We start from the raw sequence: 6,233 nt of genomic DNA, 5'->3' as shown, positions 1-6,233 counted from the left end.
TAGAGAGGGGAAGAAGACCAGGCTGGCTCGGGAGGAAGAGAACAGACCCAGAAGAATGAAATCACTGCTGGACGTCTGATTCTCGTGGCTCATCCTGAATTTCTGTGTTTTAGGTAAAAATAAAATATAAAGGAGAAAAAGTAGATAAATGGAGAACTTGTTTACATAAATCTATGTAACAAAATGAGAACTAGTAAGGTAGTTTGCATCAACCTCAAAGTTCTGTCAGAGAGGAGTACGGTTGTCGTGACTTACATGATGGGTGTTTGTTTCAGTGACCTGGTGAGATTCAGCATATTGAATGGCCCTTGACTTCCAAATTGATTCTCCAAGTCCTCATTAATTCTATAACTCTACTCAGCTATCATCACTTCTCAGGTGTGGGCTCTGGCACGTCCATCCTGCGCACCATTGAAATTCTCCTGATCCTCCTCATCCTGCTCCATTTCACATTCTGCCTGTCCCTTCTCACTTTCTGTTATAATAAAATATGACACGAGTTGTGTATATTCTTCACTGTCATTCTCTCCACCAGATGTGTTACCTCGTTGTCAGATATCTTTGATCTATTCACTGGAAACCAAATTCTTAGAGTGTCACATAGCTCATAAGAGTTGTTCAATAAGATCTATTGAATTAATGAACAAAATAAGTTGGTCATACTAAGGAGGATTTTCTCTTGAACCTGTGGCTGAGAGAGTGCTACTCCTCACTTCATGCTCTGGTTGTACTGTAAAAATTGAGTAAATTTTTTCCTTATTCATTCATCTGTAGATCTACATGCATACATCATCTCCAAGACGTAGCTATTATAACTTGTCCTGCTATAGACGTGGACATGTATGTATGCTCGTGTGGTGATTTTAACTCTCAGGAAGATACCTGGAAAGGAAAATAACTGGGGCGTATGGAGTTTCTACTTGCAACGTTTTGCAGACTCACCACATTTCTCTCCATAGTGATTGGTCTGTTTTCAGTCTCACCAACAATGTACGATAGCTCTTTTTAGAGAAAAATAATTTGGAAGCATTCAGAGGGAAGTGGGTCCAACTTGAGAACAAAATGTTTAGTGAAATAATTCAGACACACAAGCTTAAGTACCTCATGACCTCTGTATATGGAGAGAGGGAGAGAGAGACATATAAGACAGATGAACAGGAAGTAGTAAAAAGTTCAAATAACCCCCCAAATTACCTATTCTGTTGTTTCAAAATATTTTAATATGCACATGCTGTGTGGTTTTATTTTATGTTTCTTTCAGTTTGGTGACACAAAATATTGTCAGTTTTTCTGTTCTTTTGTGTAAGACAATCTTATTTTTCTATGTCTTACATTCTGAACATTATGGTATAGAATGTATTATCTATTGTTATTGTCTTTTTATTTTGCTATGACATTTTGTTTTGTTTTTTAACAAAACATATTTCTAAAAAATGAATAAGTAAATACAAATTAGGAACAAGGAAAGTAAAGTTTTAAATAAAATTTTAAAATCTAATCTTATAGTTATTAAATGTAGAACTTTTAAGACATTGAAAAGTGGTGAGTGATAAAATGCTACAGTAAAAATGTGTATAGTTTTAAATTAGTATATTCTATATGTGAAAAATCAAGCATATTTCATCAAAATAGCAGTGCATCTTTAAGAATATATTTTAATTTTGTTCTTTCTGTCTTATAAAAGTTGAACAATAATGAGTTAATCTTTTTTTCTGTGAGGAATCTGAGGTCTTCTTTCATGTTATTATACTTGAAGAGTGATTTCTTAAAATGCTGCAGTGATTTCTTTTTCACTTCGTCTGTGTCTGTGATGTGTGCCTTTATATTTTTGTGCACCCACATATTTGTAGCTAAATGATTAAACATAAAATATGCTAATCTCTAGAGTTTTGTCCTTCAATATCTGCTCTGATCACCAAATTAACAAAAAAATTGGCCACTTTTTAACAGTGACTCACAAATTTGAGTATAATGAATTTAAATTTCACTTTTTGTGAAATAAATGTGCAGATTATGTTACTGAGACATACAAATGTCTCATAGTTATTTGTATTTAGATTTAATAAATGTGATTCTTCACTGTGCACTAAACAGACCCTCAGTCCTATTTTCATCTTGAATGTTTGCAGAGGTTTACTACGATCCTCAGAGTCCACAGACACCAGCCCCTCAAGGAGGATGCAGCCCCATGCATGTGCATCTAATGTGATCCACAGTTCTGGAATGTTAGATCACAGACACAGATTGAGATTTAAGGGACACAGTGCCTTGTGTAACCTGCTGGAAAATAAGTGAGTTTGCAAAATAACAAATATGATGAAAACTGTAATTCAACAACATTTTACTTAAAGTTGTTAACTTTCTCTCATTCACTGGAGCCATATTGTCTTTCTGGTTTTCCTTTTTCAATAAATTAATTACTTTATTATAGTTGCTTCAGGTCCCTTTACTATTGAACTCTGATTTTTATTAGAATCTCTGGCCCATAATAACTTTGATTAAATGCTTACTACAAGAACTATTCCTTTATTCTTATGGGCTCAGGCATAACAGCAATTCAAGTATTCATGAATTCCTCCGCTTCTGCTGTTTTACTTGATTTTGTATTTTATAAAGTTCATATTTTCTATAAAACTATGTTCACATTTCTCTTCATTGACATCAGTCCATAATGTATTTCTTATCTCACTAGGTATCTTATACGTGCTTCATGGGGCATCGAAAAATTCTTTGATCATGTTTTGTAACACTTTGCACGGTTGTGTAGGATCTTCAATCAACCCCATGAGGGTAGCACCATTAAATTATACCTGCTATGCCGAACAGTGATTTCTTGACTTTGTATAAAATTTACACTGGAATCAAAAGGAAATGTTCTGGCAGCCTGATTCTCCATAGTGAAGAAAACCTGTGTTGTATAACACACATGCAGCTCTTCCCCGACAGAAGTCTATTTCCCACCTAATTTCCAATATTTCTTATTAACAGTATTAATGGTGGAAAATAGCTTAAGCACACACTTTCCACCCATATTTCTCCTATAAGCACACTTCCCACCCATATCTCTCCTATAAGATTGGAGACTCTTTGTCTGTGAGAGGTGCCAGGTTACTTGGAGCATGGCCTTCTTCTCTCCCCTCCACGGCCTGAGCCCATCTCTCCATATCAGTGCACTGCAAAAAAGGGGAGTCATCTGGAAATCTGTCACCTTGCCAGCTGTGTCCAAGGGGGCATACAACCAGATATCGTACGCTCTGTTCACACCAACTTGTGTGGGAACAACAGACACCTCTACGCTATCAGCGCATCAGCAGGTCGTCAGACCAGTGCAGATCTAGTTTGAGTTCCCAGAGTTTGCGGTGGTGTCATGCACAGTTCCGGCCACTGTGCCATTGGAAAATGTGTTACAGTCTGCAAGTTTGCACCAGCCAAAGCCTGGTGCATGGGCCCTGCAGAGTGAACACAACTCAGAAACGGTACGCTATCTGCTCTGCCCTGGTTGCCTTAGCCTTGCCAGCACTGGACATGTCAAAAGGTCATTGAATAGAGGAATCACCTGCACTTCCCTTGGTGGTGAAGACAAAGTAGAAGGCTATAAGACCAAGAAGGCCATTTTCTGATGAAGAAACTTAAGGCCTGAAATGATCCAAAAACGTCTGTGCCTCTCAGCGAATGAAAGCTGCTGAGGGCAAGAATCACCATCGGACCCAGCACAGGAGACCTTGTATCATTTCTAATGAAAACAATGGCATCGTCAAGGCCTTCAGAAATGCCCAGGGCATTACATGCTTAATGTAAGCAAGCTGAATATTTTGAAACTTGCTCCTGGTGGGCGTGTGGAGCACCTCTGCGTTTGTACTGAAAGAGCTTTCTGAAAGTTAGATGAGCTATGCCGCAGTTGGCTCAAAGATTGAGTCCCTGAAGAATCACTGTAACTTGCCTCTGCACAACACAGTCAGTACAGACCTGAGCAGAATTTTGAAGAGTCCAGAGATCCAGAAAGCCCCCAAGTACCATGTAAGAACATGCATCATAGAGGCCTGTAGAAGAATCCTGTGAAGAACCCTAGGATCCTGCTGAAGCTGAGCCCATATGCAAAGACCATGCGCCAGAACAGCAATCTTCTCCAGACCAGGAATCACAAAATCTGTATGAGAAAAGCAGCTGCCTGGGCAGCCAAATCAGAAGAGAAGTGGGCTGCAGGCAAGGAGCCTGTGGAAGAGAAGAAAGGAAAGAAGGACGCTGGTAGCAAGAAGCCCTATATAAGCCCTGGGGAAGAAGCCTGCAGATGGCAAGCAACCAGCAGCTGAAAAGAAACCAGAAGAGAAGAGACCTGCTGAAGGAAAGAAACCTGCTGCGTAAATTCTCAGCATCTCCATCCCATACAAGCGACATAAATTTAGAAAACTTACTTTAAAAAGAGACTTTGTCAAAGAGGGAGGGAGAAAAACAACTGGAGGCTAACCAGAGAACATGCTTTCCCATATTTTGTCTTAAATTTTCCGAGAATTCTCTAAATGCATGATTTTTAAGAAATTCTTATGTTTTCGAGGTCTCTCCATGTTTTCATGTTTAACGAAAGTTTTATCATTGGAAGACACACTCGATTCACTCTAAGATTCTACCAGTGTGCGTTATTCTCCATGCAAACTGTGCAATTGAATTAAAATAGTCACTTTATTTTAGGGAAACAGGTTCTGGTTGGGGAGAAAGAATTGTGCACCATAGACAAACAATGTGCTACTTTCAAATAAACTTTCAACAATAGCATACAGGTTCCTAAGCTAAACGTCTGTTATTACAGCTATTAGATCATAGTCCATGTTGATTGCTTTAAACAAAATGATGACTTTATTCCACATGTATATCAATTCTGAACCTGACCTCTGTTTCTTTTGTTGCATTGAAATATACCTGAAAGAACTACAGTGCCATTAAACATTTTTCAAATCGCTTGGTCACACTGCACTAACTCTGCTAGTAGAAAGTTTTATGAAAGAGCTTATGATGTTGTAAAATATCAGCGTAACTCATGTAGATCATTTCATAGTGAGAGTTTAATACAATGGAACTTATTTTATCTATATGCATAATATGTTTTTAAATAACTGTAGGTGATTAAATTTTTGTTTGAGAGAGAGAGCACCAGAGCCAGACATAGAGCCAGACACAGAGACAGACACGGAGACAGAGCCAGAGACACACGGGGTGGGGGTGGGGGTGGGGGGAGAGCTGGGGTCACTGCAGGTGCTCCTCATTCCTTAGCTGGTCAGCTCCTCTGCTTTGCTCAGGTGGTGTCATTGTTCACTCTGTGTGGATGAAATGACACAGGACACAGTGTGTCTGCTCCACATCGGGAATCAAACTGTCCCTGGCTGGTACTGGGTAAATGTCCCATTAGCCATCAGCCCTACTTTGAATCAAGTCGCAGGTGCAGACGCAGCAACACCCAATCTCCTGTTGTACCTATTAAACACAGTCTGCATACACCCCAATCATTTGGTAGTTATGTGAGTTCTGAATATTTACATATTTATTAACTTAGCCATACTTATTTTCTACCACTAATAGCTCCTTCTATGGATAAAGGAGGGCTCCTTATTCACCAGTATGTATACAGCTGCATATTAAATTTGTTTATATCCTTTTCTATGATCATAGTGCAACTTCTAAAAACAAATTTAACTCTAAGACAAGCAAAAGATCAAAAAAGCATAAAATGGACTCGTAAAATATTTGTTTGCAAAATATCTGATTTGAAACTGTTGGAGAATAAGATTTATTTAATATTTTATATTATAAAAATGTATTTTTAATTGTTGAACTTTTAATAAACTTTCAAAATCAATGAATTACATGATATAATCATTATAAGATTTGTCCTAAAAATTTCAAATCTTAGACCTGCTGGAATGGTCAGCAAATGACTGAAAAGAAGTTTTTACCAGTAATCCTTTCTGCAGTATTGCAGATTAGTGAGGAAAGAAGAGATCATACCCCGAATTGACATAATATGTATGGAATAAGGTCATTATCTTTTAAAGTAATTGATATGGATTATTACATAATACACATAATAGGTGTCTGGCATTGGAATTGGTTTATTGTTTCCTGAAAAACTATGTTTAAAAATTGAAAATCATCTATTGTTTAGTTCTCTGATAAAAGATAAATAAGCACTTTTTATACAACACAAAAGACAGAAAATATATTCTCCATCTCTTCTGTGCTCA

The 6,233-nt window shown here is 37.7% G+C and overlaps 1 pseudogene; it reads left to right on the top strand.

Moving 5' to 3' along the window:
- LOC102015844 overlaps positions 1 to 4,362 on the top strand; it is a 22,456-nt pseudogene extending 18,094 nt beyond the window's left edge.
- Positions 4,363 to 6,233: the final 1,871 nt, after the last annotated feature.

Source organism: Chinchilla lanigera, unplaced genomic scaffold (genome assembly GCF_000276665.1).
Source record: "Chinchilla lanigera isolate Chin_1 unplaced genomic scaffold, ChiLan1.0 scaffold00017, whole genome shotgun sequence".
NCBI lineage: Eukaryota > Metazoa > Chordata > Mammalia > Rodentia > Chinchillidae > Chinchilla > Chinchilla lanigera.
This window is presented reverse-complemented; position numbering and strand designations above follow the sequence as displayed.